This window comes from Mus musculus, chromosome 11 (genome assembly GCF_000001635.26).
Source record: "Mus musculus strain C57BL/6J chromosome 11, GRCm38.p6 C57BL/6J".
Taxonomy (NCBI): Eukaryota; Metazoa; Chordata; class Mammalia; order Rodentia; family Muridae; genus Mus; species Mus musculus.
Window position 1 is genome coordinate 102,575,748 of NC_000077.6, and position 14,688 is coordinate 102,590,435.

General features: G+C 48.0%; 1 long non-coding RNA gene across 1 annotated transcript; it reads right to left on the reverse strand.

The window, feature by feature from the left end:
* Positions 1-651: 651 nt before the first annotated feature.
* Positions 652-3,372, reverse strand: Gm11627 (predicted gene 11627). The gene is made up of 3 exons (NR_040286.1): positions 3,241-3,372; positions 3,003-3,148; positions 652-1,050 (listed from the first exon to the last, which is right to left on the reverse strand). It is a non-coding gene; the product is annotated as a predicted gene 11627 (long non-coding RNA).
* Between the last annotated feature and the right edge of the window lie 11,316 nt (positions 3,373-14,688).

Here is a 14,688-nt window from a genome sequence, read left to right on the forward strand (position 1 = left end):
CGTGGTGGTGCACGCATTTAATCCCAGCACTGGGGAGACAGAGGCAGGCGGATTTCTGAGTTCGAGGCCAGCCTGGTCTACAAAGTGAGTTCCAGGACAGCCAGGGCTATAAAGAGAAACCCTGTCTTGAAAAACCAAAAAAAAAAAAAAAAAAAAAAAAAAAAAAAAAAAAAAATAATAATAATAAAAGTTGTGTGTCTTTATCCGGAGACTAAATGACCAAAGGTAGGGTAGAAACCCCGGATTGAAATTAAAAATTTCTACAAAAACATGGGCTCCAGGGATGGAACTCGGGTCGACTGCCTCTACCTGCTGCGAGCCATCTTTTGAGCCCACTGTGCAATATCTTGGGGTTTTTTGTTATAGTATTTTGTTTTGTTTTTGAGATGAGGTCCCACCATGTAACCCTGGCTGTCCTTAATTTGTCTCCGTAGAGCAGGCTGACCTCAAACTTCTAGAGCCTCCTCTGCCTCCCCAGTGCTGGGATCAAAGGCCCGCACCACCACACCCAGCGGCTGTTCAGTATCTACCCACTTGTCCAGTCTGAGTCACGAGTACACAACTGACCAAACAGAGGTGCTGTGAGGGCAAAACTAAATTCCAACGACAGTTTAAAGGAGGAAAAAAAAAAAAAAAAAAGAAGCAAATTTAGCACTAATTATTTTATATTGATTACATATGAAAATAGTTTACATCATTGGATTAAATATTATTAAGGTTCATCTCACTTGTCTTAATATTTTTTTTCTTTCTGTTAAACTACGTGGCTACTAGAATATTTTAAATATCCCGGGTGACTCGAATTCCTTCTCTCTGAGTCAGCGTTACTCTGGGAGCTGTCTGCTCAGTGAGGGTCGGGATGATTCAAATATGAGATGAGCATCCCTTGGTATCCAGGAGAGCTGTTTCCAGCAACTCTGTGGGTATCAAAATCTTCAGGGGCTGAAATCCTTCATATCAAAATGACGTTCTATTTGGGTACAGCCGGTGCAGATCTTCTTGGAAACGAACAATCCCTCCTGCCTGCAAGTGCCGTGGAGGTAACTGTTACTGTTTATGGAGCAAAACAAGGAAAGAAAGGTTGCTTAGTGCTGACACAGTCTCCAGAAAACAAAAAAATAAAATAAAAAATTTAAAAAGCAGATACACACATTTTTCCCTCATAATATAGACCCATGGTTGGTTGAATACTTTGTAGGGGAGTCTGAGGATAAAAGATCTGGGGCGACTGTCATATTAAGACCATGGAATTAAGACCAGAGAACTCCTGGAAGAAGGATGCTGGTGTTGCTGTCCTAAGGTCCACGGTGTTCTAAAAGTCCAAATATGGTTCTGGGGAGAAGAGCAGTCGGAAATCAGAGGAAGGAAGAGGGTAAAGCCAGCAGGAAGCCCGGGCACCTGGTGAGGCCACACAGCTTTCAGATGGTCTTCAAGGCATGGAATTCCAGACTTCCCAAGGTGGGGAGTGATAGGCTGGGCCGTGCTAGGTCAGGTGGAGAGAGGAGAGGGGTCGTGAATGACATACTAGCCACCTCTGCTCCGGTATCTGCTGCCTCAGGTCTTTCTTCTAGCCCGAGGGGAATGCAGCGCAGGGATGCTGTAAGGGCTGGAGGACCGCTCTCCAGACGCCATCTCCTGTAGCCTTACAACTGCTTCCTGCCCAAAGCTCCCTTCCTTTCTGGGGAGTCAGGTGGCCATGAAGGCTTCACAAGCTGAGGCACCGCACCCAGCTCCTCAGTAAGCTGAAGGACCTCAGATGTCTAACCCACCCAGGGCCTTCACAGGGAGGCACTGATATCTGGGAGCTCCCTGGGCAGGTCTGGGGCAAGGAACAGAAGCTTCACCTCACCCTAAGGTTAGGGCGTCAATCCCAGCATGCCTCCTTCCTTCCCACAGTTTCCGCTTCCACCCCTGACCTCTGCCCACCCCTGACCTCTGACAACTGTCACTTCTGCCCACCCCTCTTTCTGCCCACCCTCACCCCTGCTCATTCGTCATCCCTTCCCACCCTCACCCCTGCCCACCCTCACATCTTCCCACCCTTACCCCTGCCCACCCTCATCTCTGCTTAGGAGCTCATCTTCCTTCTCTCACTAACTCAGCTCTTTTCCCAGACAGCGCTTGGGAATTTCTGAAGAGAAAGGAAGTTTTTAACCCCCATAGGAAAGAATCCCCAGGCTTCCTGGGGCCGCACCCACCTCCCCTCTGAGAGTAGAACTGCAGTTGTGCCCTTTCTGATTTGGGGGGCCAGGTCTCAAGGCTATGAGGTTTTATTGGTTTTATTTTGACTTTTTAAAAATTTTATTTATTTATTTATTTATTTATTTATTTATGTGTGTGTGCGCGCGCGCGCGTGTGCGCGCACTACATGTGTGTACATGATGGAGACTGGAGGACAATTATGGGAGCTGGTTCTTTCCTACCGTATGGATTCAAGGGATCAACTTCTAGTCATCAAATTTGACAGCATGTCTCCTGCTCAGGGCTTAGAGGGTTGAGAGCCTATCAGAGATTGGTAAAAAGGAGCCGGCTCTCAGATGAGCACATTGCTGTGCACTGTAATTCCAGCCCTTTGTGTGCGCTACAAAGGGAGACCCTGCATCAAAACAAACAGCATAGTTCACATAGGGGGTCTCTGCACTTCGGAAGCAGAGGCAGGAGGATCATCATGAGTTCCAGACCGGCATGAAGCCAGTACAAGAGCTTGTGTCAAAAATAAGAGCCCTATTCCCCAAAGCAGCCAGACCTTTCTTTTTTTGTTCAAAAAAAAAAAAAAAAAAGGCCAGCCCATTCTCCATGGGGTTCCTGCTGGGCTTCCAAGTCAGCTCTGCTCTTACTCCTGTTATAAATTCTAAGAACCCCTGACTTCTCCTGTACTGGAGGCTGATATGAACTCAGGGAGGCTAATCCCTCAGCCCCCACCTCACCCCCGTCCCTGTCCCGTCCCGTCCCGTCCGGACACACCCCTTTATTGACCAACAGGATCCCAGAGTGTTGTATACCTCGCTCCACTCCTCACAAAGATCTTGGAGGCCTGAGAATTCCCTCCGAACATAGGATTTGCAACTCCAGCGGACACTGGCTGTCCCAGCGACTGTGTACGCCCTCCTCGAGGCCTGCGAAGTTCCCACCGTGCCGAGGGCGCCCCCTAGTGGAGACAAGAAAAACCCGTCAGAGACGTGGAGGGAAAGGGGAAAACCCTGGAAGGAAGCAATGTGTGTCAAAGGCTTGGAGAATCACCTAGCGAGACCGTCCCTCTTCCTCGCTCTCCTCCCTCTAGATTGGGGGTGAGCCTAGTCCCTGTCCGGTCGAAATGTGAGAGATCGAATGTTCTGTGCTCAAGCTGCGAGGAGAGAAAAGCTAGCCGTCCCCAGTTCCTCCTCCCTGCCACCCCCACCCTCCCTCCTACCCACCTCCTTCCCAGGGGATCTCTTATTAAAACCTCTTTTCCTTTGGTCGTTCTTCCTGATTTGGAGAGGGGATGGCTCAGGAAGGGAGGAGGGCTGCGGCAGTGTGGGTTTGCTTTGGGGTCCTCCAGCTTGAGCAAGCCCAGCCCTCCCTCTTCTTCCCCACCCCCCACCCTCGAGAGTTCTTGATTTGGCTCCTCTACGTGCTTCCTTCTTTGGCGAACTCCTAGGAAGGCCCGTGTCCCGGCAGGACACGGCAGGAAAGAGCAGAGAGGACACAAGGAGGGAACCAGAGAGACTCCAGAAGGTTGAAGGCTGGAATTAGGGGGTGAGGACCCGCGTCCTTCGAGCCTTGAGGGACATATGCAAAGAATTGCTAATTGCAACTAAACGAGGCCTCGGCGTGGGGGAAGGGGCAGCCCGGGCTGTCAGGGGCTACCGCCTCTTTGAGTGCCCGGGTAAGGCCAGGCCAGCCCGCTCTTCTCATGTAAAGCAGCTTTTTGTCTGGGGGAGCCAGAGCTGGGGCCAGGGGCTGGGGAAGGGGCCCAAGCCTTTGGCAAGTTTCTTGTTCCCCAGAAAGGGAGAAGGGTGCCGAGGCCTCCTCGGAGTGAGGACGCCCCCTCCCACTAACTCCCCCACCCCTGTCCCTTCTCAAGCTTTTTATGTGGGGGTTGATGGGGTGCTGCCCAGCAGGAGGGGGTGGGCCTGGGATCCTAGCACACACACACACACACACCCCTTGCTAGGCTGTGGGAAAGGACTGAGCACAAAGGAAAGGGCTGGCCCAGTGAGTTGGGAGACAGGGCAGCTCTGGTCCAGGGACGTCCTGAGCTTGGAGGATCTAGCACTGGAACCCCTTCTCCCCAAGGATGTCGTCAGGAGTTGCCCACGTGTTATCTGGTTGCCCGAGTCTTTCTCCTCCTAGAAGTAGACCTTCCCTGTTTGTCCGCAGGAGATGGGGTGGGGACAGGATTTTAGCCTGCTTCCTAACAGACTATGAGAGGAGATATCTTTGCTAAAAACAAAAAACAAAAAAGAGACTTGAGCTGCAAGCACTTAATCCCAGATACTAGGAAGACTGGGGCAAAAGAATCACTTGGCCTAGCAAATAGAAGCCTGCCCAGGCAACTTAGTGAGACCCTAGCCTCAAAAATAAATAAGTAGGGGCTGGAGAGATGCCTCAGCAGTTAACAGCACTGACTGCTCTTCCAAAGGTCCTGAGTTCAAATCCCAGAAACCACATGGTGGCTCACAACCATCCATAATGAGATCTGATGCCCTCTTCTGTTGTGTCTGAAGACAGTGACAGTGTACTTACATATAATAATAAATAAATCTTTAAATAAATAAATAAAGGTAATAATAACAATCGTGATACTGAGGCTTCTGGTCTATGGGACCAATACGATTGATGGTTTGTTTTTTGTTCTGAGTTAAGTTCCCACTATGTAGCCTTTAACTTCTGATTCTCTTGCTTTAGTCTGCTTGTTAGAGCCTACACCATGCACTGTTTAAGATCCTGGCCGCAGTAGTCCAAAACTCAGGAGGTAGAGACAGAAGGATCTCTGTGAGTTCAAGGCCTGCCTGGTCCGCATGAGTTCCGGGCTGGCCAGGGCTACATGGAGAGACTCTTGTGAAGATAGAAGGGTTTGTCCTCATACACAGGTTGCCGGGATAGCTCAGTCGGTCAGTGCCTGCCTAGCATTCACAAAGTCCCAAGTCTGATCTCCAGCACCACATATAACCAGGAATGGTGGAGCTTTGTGAGTTCAAAGCCTACCTGGTCTGTTGGACCTTCGGAGGTCCTGATACCAACATGGTCTACATAATGAGTTTCAGGCCAGCCTGGTCTATGTAGAGAAACCCAGTCTGGAAAGAAAATACTACAAAACAAGCTTCTACTACTTATGCTGTTCCCAGTGGTGGCCTCAGAGCTCCCATCCTGCAGACTAGAGAAACAGAGCCCAGCAGTGAACCAGCCCCGAAGAACAGACCCAGTTCAAGGGCTCGGGGAGAGTTGGATAAAAATCACTGGAGAGGTTGTTTATTTTCCTATGAGATGTCCACTGGTTCACTCAAGCAGGGCTGCTTTTCCTTCCTCCATTTTGGTGCTCTTTGGTCCGTCTCCTCATCACCATATGTCACTCTGTCTGGGCCCCTCAGCCAGGTGGAAGATGCGGACTTGCAGTCCACCAGATACCCAGGGATTCTTCGTCTCAGAGTGTCTTTGGCCAAGGGGCTCTGGCATCTGGCCAGTGCCTTTCTCCCTGCTAGACTGGCTCCCCACAGGCCCCTAATCCATCTCACGCAGCAGGAAGCCCTTAAGCTCCCTTTTCAATGCCCTTCCCCAGCCTGCTGTGGGCTCTGAGCCTTTCTATACCACCCTTGGCAGGAGCTATGTTATACAAGCTGGACAGAACTGCCCTTGGAAAGAGGTCATCTTGCCCCAAGCGGCTTCCTGCTCCTGGCTGGCTGGCTGGCTGCTTCTCTGCTGTAGCCTGGTCCTTTCCCCAGGGTCACCCTTCTAGTACGTTGCCTGGGCATCTCATGGCGCAGATAGCCCTGGCTAAATCACCATCAAAGTTCCACACGGTTCAGGTGGGGTAGAGAGGACGCTACAGAGACGGTGGGCAGGACACTGGGGTCTGCCACAAGTGTGGCAGGCAGAAGTGGCCTCTGGCTCTGTGCCATCAATCTTTTAAAAAGACCATTCTTCACTTTTCCCGATTCTTTCAGCCTCCACGGGGCATTCTCAGACTGTGATACTGCCCAGATAGCACCAGGCAAGCTTAGCCCTTGGGAGAAAAGAGCCAAGCAGAGGGGAGACAAGAGCTGGGGACACAGGTCCTTTCTTCCTAGGATGTAATACTAATTGCTTGTCAACCCTGGAGACTCGACAGCTTGAATCATTCTACAGTGGGCTTGGTTTCAAATCCCTAATCCTGTGACTCCAGCACACTGACTTGTTAATGGTTTTGATTTTTGGTTTGGAAAATATAAATTCTTTGTTCAAGCTGGCTCACATCTATAATTCCAGGACTTGGGAAAGCCGAGACAGGAGGATTGCCAAAACTTGTGAGTTCCAGGCCGATTGGACCTTAGAGCAAGCCCCAACCTACAAAACGCGCGTGTACTGTCTCTCTGCCCTCGACTGACTTCTGCACCCCCGTTTCTTCAGTGTCTCTCTGTGTGTGGGGTCTTCCCACCTAGGCCCCTTCAGCCTTGCCTGGAAGTCGGCAACCTAGGAGTGGCTGGAGAGAAGTTGGGGATGCTGCCAAGAGGTCGGTTTGTAGTTCAGATTCCTCTCATTCCAGACTCAGCAGGCTTTCTAAGGGAAGGGCTGTGATAGGGAGGAGGACCCTTGGTGCACCAGCTGTGGAGAGAAGAGGGGTGTTCGTTCTCTTTAGCTGACCCCCCCAACCACAAGTAGGACCCTAGGACCTGCGCGCACCAAGTACAGCCCTTGCCCCCTCAGCAGCCTGCACTTTAAGGCCCTCCCGACACGGGAGCCATAGTCAGGGCTAAGTTCTTTGCATTTTCCAGAGTCCCTCACTCTCCTGGGTGTGCTAAGGTGGGCATTTGGGGGCGGGGAGACTGAGCACAGGAGGAATTGCCTGGGAAGTGTGACTGGTTCAGCCCCAGTTTCAAAGAAGCCATAGTCCCCCCCAAATGAAGTTGGCCAAGTTTTGCTTTAACCCAGCAATGGGGTTTGTTATTCTATCCTGCAACTCCTAGGCCAAAGAATTCCTCAAGGGTTATCTGGGGTGACCTTGCCCTGGGGGAAGGCAACCTGAAACCCCACGCCTCCCTTCCCGGCGACTTCAGAGTGTAGAAATCCGTGTACCTGCACCTCTCCCTGGGAAACATCCCCTCTCCAACAGTGTCTTCCTGACCCAGGCAATGGAGGGAAAACAAACATTGCAGGCAAGGGTTGGGTGTCCATCAAATGAAGTGACCACTTTGTCTGACCTTCTCAACCCTTTAAGAAAGAAGATTAATGTCGCCTTTTGTCACTGAGTGACCTATGCCAGGAAGGACCACATTGGCTAGTTTAGGCTCAGTTGAGCTTCAGAAGTCGGAATAGAGAGCCTGGGTGGACTGAGGGACCTGAGAGAGGCGGTGGAGTCTCAGTTGGAGATGGAGTGTAGTGATGCTGACAGGTAAGAAAAAAATTCTTTGGGAGGTGGTGGTGGGGGTGAGATAGGGTTTTTGTTGTTGTTGTTGTTGTTGTTGCTTTGTTTTGTTTTGTTTTGTTTTTCTTCCCAAGGTGAGTTTCTCTGTGTAGCCCTGGCTGTCCCCAAACTCACTTGTGGACCAGGCTGACCTCTAACTCAAGAGATCCACCTGCCTCTGCCTTCTGAGTGTTGGGATCAAAGGTGTGTGTCACCACAACCCAGCACATAGATTGTGTTTAAAGAGGAGTCTTAACTCAGGAAGGGACTTCCATATAGGATCCTGTAGGGTCTGAAAGCTGGGTCTGAAGGAACATTTCTAATTCAGACCAGGGCCAAGGAGAAAAGAGAAAAGTTCAGGGGAAAAGAAATTCAGGAGGCCAATTTCTTGAGATAGCATCTTTTGATTGATTGATTGATTGATTTAAATTCTTTTGTTGTTTGTTTTTCGAGACAGAGTTTCTCTGTGTAGCCCTGGCTGTCCTGGAACTCACTTTGTAGACCAGGGTGGCCTCGAACTCAAAAACCCGCCTGCCTCTGCCTCCTGAGTGCTGGAATTACAGGCGTGCGCCACCACACCTGGCTTGATTGATTTAAATTTAAAAAAACCTATTTCTTCCCTCTGTCTTTCCCTCCAGACACTACAGAGATTCAGTTGAATTTCTAGGGCAGTTGATACCTCCTCCATCCGTGAGGCCTTGAAGGACCACTCGTTATTACTTTGAATGCTTTGTTAAGCAGTCCTCGTTTTTGGATAATTTTATGAACTAAGATTTGGACTGTGCCTTGGGTTGAGCATAGTGGGTGTGCAACTTTAATCCCAGCACTTGGGAGGCAGGGACAGGAAGATCTCTGTTTAGTCAAGAGTTCTAGGCCAGGGGCTAGAGAGTTGGCTCAATGGTTAAGAACGCTGGTTGTTCTCCAAGGGGACTCAGGTTCAATTCCCAGCAACCACCTGGCAGCTCACAACTGTCTTTAACTCCAGTTCCAGGGATCCAATGGCCTCTTTTGGCCTCTATGGGCACTGCATGTATAAAATACACAGACATAGATGTGGGCAAAACACCTCCATACTTAATAAAATAAAATAATCTTAAAAAAAAAAAAGGTTTAGACTACCTCAGAGACCTTCTCTGTCTATCCTATACAGGGAAAGGTGTCTACCCACAGCAAGATGATGAGATGATGGTTGAGTAGAGTTGGGTGTCCCAACTTTAGGGCGTGTTGATGGTGAATCTTGTCTTTTCTACTTTGGAGAATTGAACTCAGGACCTCTGGAAGAACAGTCTGTGCCCTTAACCTCTGAGCCATCTCTCCAGCCCCAGTTTGTGTTTCTTTTATTGGCTGGTTTCATTTATAACCAGGCAAATTCCCCATATACTGAAATTCAGAGTCTGAAGAATCTTGTAACCTCCCCATAAAAATCCCCTAAGTTGTTTAATTTATTTTATTATTATTATTTTATTTTTGTAATGGGAAGGAAAAGCTAGATTTTACCCAGTCCTCGCCAAGTCCCTTTCTCTTTAGCTATGGCTAGTACTAAGTATTTGATTGACAGCTGGCACAACCGAACTTTATTTTAGAAACCTTATAGCCCCCTCTCAGATAAGGAGTAAACTCAGTTCCTTCCTGGGGACCTTCTGTGGGCTACAAAGGATCATTCACATATTGGCGGACCCTGGCTTGAGGGTTCAAGAAGTCAAGGGGGTTCCTAGAGAAGGCCTGGCTAAAGAGGTGGGGACTGTCCTTGTGTCCCAGGGGTAGGATCAACCAGGTGAGCTGGGTAACATGGGAGTTTGGGTCCTCAATGACAGACAGGTACTGGGACTCAGGGTGTAAGGGTTTACAGAAAGGAGCATCTTGTAAGTCTAGTGCAATCAACCATTCTGGGGTCCTTTGGGGTCTGGGCTAGGAGAGCGTGTAAGTTGGGGCTGGAGGGGTGAAGTGGAATTTCACCTTTATTTATTAGTGTGAGGCCTGGGACTGGTCTCCACTCTCTGTTAGATTTTGGGTTTCAGGAATAGGAGCACGAACTGCCATTTTACATTGGCTGTATTTGGTGAAGTCCTGATGTATCTGGTTTAAAGGATGCTGTCCTTGGTAGGGCAATAAAAAGAAAACTGTTTGCAGAGGCAGCCAGATCTCTGTGAGTTGAATTCAAGGCCAGCCAGGACAGTCGGAGTTACAGAGTGAAACCCTGTCACAAGAAAACAACAACAACCCCCCCTCAACAACAAACAAGCAAACACAAGCTGTTGTGTTGCACACCTTTGATCTCAGCACTCAGGAGGCAGAGGCAAGAGGATCTCTGAGTTTGAGACCAGCCTCGTCCACAGAGTGAGTTCCAGGACAGCCAGGGCTACACAGAGAAACCTTGTCTCCAAAAAAACCAACCAACCAGTCAATCTACCAGAGGAAACTGTTTTGCACGAAAAGTGTCCCTCATAGGCCCTTGTATCTGAATACTCAATCCACAAATGGTTGTACTGTTTGGGAAGGCTACAGAACTTTTAGAAGGTGGAGCCTTGCTGGAGGAAGTAAGTCCCTCATGAACGTGGTGATCCCCAGGAGAGGAGCAGTGCTCCCTGTACTCTCAGGAAGGCATGAGGAAGAAGGACCCCTTCCCTGTTGAAACCGAGAGAGCAGATAAAATACTGGGTCATGGACTCTCCAGAGATGGTCATCACAATGGTACTACTGGGCAAAGGAGGACCAAGGTGAGTGCGGATAACTGATAGCACCACTTCCTACTAAGAAATTTGTCTCATCCCTCCACTGTCTCCTTATCCTGGATTTACAGAAAGACGTTTGGTGTTGGGTCTGAGGTAGCATAGAATACCTTAGGCCCTTCAATCCTACTCTTGTTAGACCAGAGTAGCCTTACATTCTGTCCCCCTGAGCCTTCCTCTCTGGTGACAGCCAATGTTTCTGAGAATTAAAAGGAGGTACAGGTAGAAAGCCTTGCTTTCCATTTGGGCACTGTCTTAGTTAGGGTTTTACTGCTGTGAACAGACACCATGACCAAGGCAACTCTTATAAGGACAACATTTAACATTGGGGCTGGCTTACAGGTTCAGAGGTTCAGTCCATTATTATGGCAGCATCCAGGCAGGCATGGTGTGTGTGTGGGGGGGTGGCGGGGGGGGGGGGGCTGCTGAGAGTTTTATATCTTCATCTGAAGGCCTGTAGGAAAAGATTGACTTCCAGGAAGCTAAGATGAGGGTGGGACATGCCCACAGTGACACATCTTCAACAAGACCACACCCACTCCAATAAGGCCACACCTCCTAATAATGCTACTCCCTGGGCCAAGCATTTCCAAACCATTACAGGCACTCCCATCTGAAATGTTTTGCCTTCCACACTCAGAGCATTGTCTTGTGACATGATTCTTTCCTTGATTTCCTCTTGGTCTTGATTGTAGACTAAATTGGTGGCACTGTTGAGAAACTTGTCTAACATAGGGGTTGGAAAGATGGTTCAGCAGTTAGCTGCTGTTTTTTTTTCCCCCCCCCGAAGGACCAGGGTTCAATTCTCAGCACTTACATGGTTTCTTATAACTGTTTGTAACTCCATTTCCAGTAGATACAATGCCCTCTTCTGGCCACTGATGGCACTACACACATGTGGTGCACAGATATACATGCAGTGGTGGTGAACGCCTTTAATCCCAGCACTTGGGAGGCAGAGGTAGGTTGATTTCTGAGTTCGAGGCCAGTCAGGGCTATACAGAGAAACCCTGTCTCAAACAAACAAGCAAAATAAATAAATAAATAGCTTATAGGATATTATTAGGACTTAGGGGATTTCCTGTTTTTTTTTTTTTTTCTGTTTTTTTGAGACAGGGTTTCTCTGTATAGCCCTGGCTGTCCTGGAACTCACTTTGTAGGCCAGGCTGGCCTTGAACTCAGAAATCCGCCTATCTCTGCCTCCCAAGTGCCGGGATCAAAGGCGTGCGCCACCACTGCCCAGCTGGATCTAGGGGATCTCTTGCCTAATGTCCAGGGTAGCCTGAGGTATAAAAATGATATATCAAAATCAAGAGTCGGGCTGGTGAGATGGCTCAGTGGGTAAGAGCACCCGACTGCTCTTCCGAAGGTCCAGAGTTCAAATCCCAGCAACCACATGGTGGCTCACAACCATCTGTAACAAGATCTGACTCCCTCTTCTGGAGTGTCTGAGGACAGCTACAGTGTACTTACATATAATAAATAAATAAATAAAAAAAAAAAAAAAAAAAAAAAAAGCAACAGTCAAAACTTAAAAAAAAAAAAAAAAAAAAAAAAAAATCAAGAGTCCCTCAGGGCTAGAGAGAAGGCTCAGCATTTAGGAGCCTTTACCTGCGTCAGACTCGGGCTTGTTCCCAGAACCCACATAGAAGCTCACAACCACCAGCTACCCCAGTGTCTGGGGAACTAACGCCCTCTTCTGGCCTTGATGGGTATTTGCATGTATATGATACCCATCAACCCATATAAGCACACACATGTACACACAATAACAAATATATATCTTTGTTTGTTTGTTTGCTTGTTTGTTTTTCAAGATAGGGCTTCTTTTTATATTCCTGGCTGTCCTGGAACTTGCTCTGGAGACCAGGCTAGCCTCAAACTCAGAGATCCAGAGAAATGCCTACCTCTGCCTCCCCAGGTGCTAAAATTAAGGGCATGTGCCACCTCTGGTCTGGCTTTAAATCTCAATTAGAAAAAGGAGAAAGAAAAAAAAAAAGAAGAAGAACAAGAGGAATTCTTTTGACTCAGGATGTGAGGTGGTCTGTTTAATCAGGGCCTCCCTGGGTTGCTCTAGGGAGGCTGTAGGAATCTCTGCTCCTTGCACAACTGGAGAGCTTGGAGTCACTGAATGGCTTAGTGCAGGTTCTTTTTCAGCCTTCTAAGATGTGCAGTAAGAGATGCTTTTGTCTGAGTCCCCCCAGGAGACAATCCCATTCAGTGTCACTCCTGGGGGACTGCCTGCCATCAGCAGGGAGACAATTTCCTTCCTGAGTCATTAATGCTAGTCCCCTGCAGAATTTACCTTATACATTCGCTCCCCCCACAGTCTAGCAACTGTAGTCTGCTGTGGTTGTTAAGGTTCAGTTAAACATTGGTGTGTCTTTTCATGTCAAATCATAAGATTGGGCTAATTCCCAGGAAATATCTATTAATCAGAAGGCTCTGAGAATTTACTGAGATCAGTTGTAATCTGCCTTCAGTCTTGGAGGGAAAGGAGAATATGGACCCAGTTAGGATCTTCCATCAGGCCCTAGGTATGCCTCTATCAAGGGCAAAAGAGAGGGAGTCTGGACTTTTGTTACCCCTATCTAGGAGGCTTTTCCTCTTCTATGACACAGGTTTTTTTTTCCTGATGGGATGCTTATAAAGGCTTTGGGGTTGAGTCAGAATCAGAGATAGGATTCACCAATCCAGTGGCTTTTTGTTTGTTTGTTTGTTTAAAGATCTATTTTTATTTTCTGAACCTGAGTATTTTCTCTGCATATATGTATGTGTGCCATGTGTGTTCCTGCTGCCCATAGAGGCTAGAAGAGGGTATCACATCCCCTGGCACTCGAGTTTAGTTGTGAGCTGTTACATGGGTGGTGAGAATGACATGCGGGTGCTCTGATAGAGCAGTACGTTCTCATACAATCCAAGCTCCAGGCTTCCAGGCAGCTTAAAAAAATTGGTTTTTGATCTACATTATTATTTTTTTTATTTATTTTATTTTTATTTTTCAAGACAGGGTTTCTCTGTGTAGCCTTGGCTGTCTTGGATCTCATTCTGTAGACCAGGCTGGCCTCGAACTAAGAAATTCGCCTGCCTCTGCCTCCCAAGTGTTAGGATTAAAGGTGTGCGCCACCCTTGCCCGGCATTATTATTTTTTAAAGATTTATTTGTTTTTATGCCTGAATAGTCTAACTGCATGTACACCTGCATGCCAGAAGAGGGCAAGAACAGGGCATCAGATCCCATTACAGATGGTTGTGAGCCACCATGTGGTTGCTGGGAATTGAACTCAGGACCTCCGGAAAAGAAGCTGGATTTATTTTTATTTTATGTGTATAAGTATTTTACCTGCATGCATGTGTGTGTTCTATGTGCATGTTTGCTAGGGCTCAAAAGAGGGCATCAGATTCATTGGAACTGGCTGTGAGCCACCATGTGGGGGCTGATATCCAAACCTAGGTCCTCTATATAATGACAAACACTTCTACCAGATGAGCTATCTCTTCAGCCCCTCATGTGACATTTTTTTTTTGATATAAATCAGGTTTATCTCTCAAAGCAAAAAAATCTTGCACACAAGGAAAGTCAGACCATTTCCCCCCACCTAGAAAAACAAGTGTTATAATATAGTATGATAATCAATACTTCTTTCTGGGGAGGGTCATGTCTTCCCATTTTCTGTCTGGTGTTCTGGCCAAGCCTGAAGACAGAAAAAAAATCCATCCTTTATTTGTTGTTTGTTTCTTTGGTTTTTCTTTAGGATCTGGAGGTCAAAATGGCCCAACTTCTTTTCTGTTTTCTTCCTTTCTTCCTTTCTTCCTTTCTTCCTTTCTTCCTTTCTTCCTTTCTTCCTTCCTTCCTTTCTCTCTCTCTCTCTCTCTCTCTCTCTCTCTCTCTCTCTCTCTCTCTCTCTCTCTCTCTCTCTCTCTCTCCTTCTGAGACAGGGCCTGTCTTCATAGCCCCAGCTGTTCTTAAACTCACTATGTAGACTTAGATCAGGCTGGTTTCCCACTCATGAATATCCATCTGTCTCTTGTCGCCTCTGCCTCTCTCTGCCTCTGCCTCTCTGCCTCTCTGCCTCTCTGCCTCTCTGCCTCTCTGCCTCTCTGCCTCTCTGCCTCTGCCTCTGCGATTAAAGGAACCACCGATATCTGGCTGGTTCACATTCTTAAGCATACCCTGAAGGAAAAGAAGCGAGGGCAGACTTTGGCTCTGAGCTGCTTATGGTTTGTGAGTGTTCTGTAGAATCCTGGACAGGCCTCCAAGCTGTAATGGTTATTATAGCTGTGGTCTGTGACCGCAGGACCTTGCCCTGCAGATAATAAAGAAGAAAGCCCACAAAGTGAAGAAATAGAGCAGGTAGCCAACCTGTCTATTAGAAAGTGA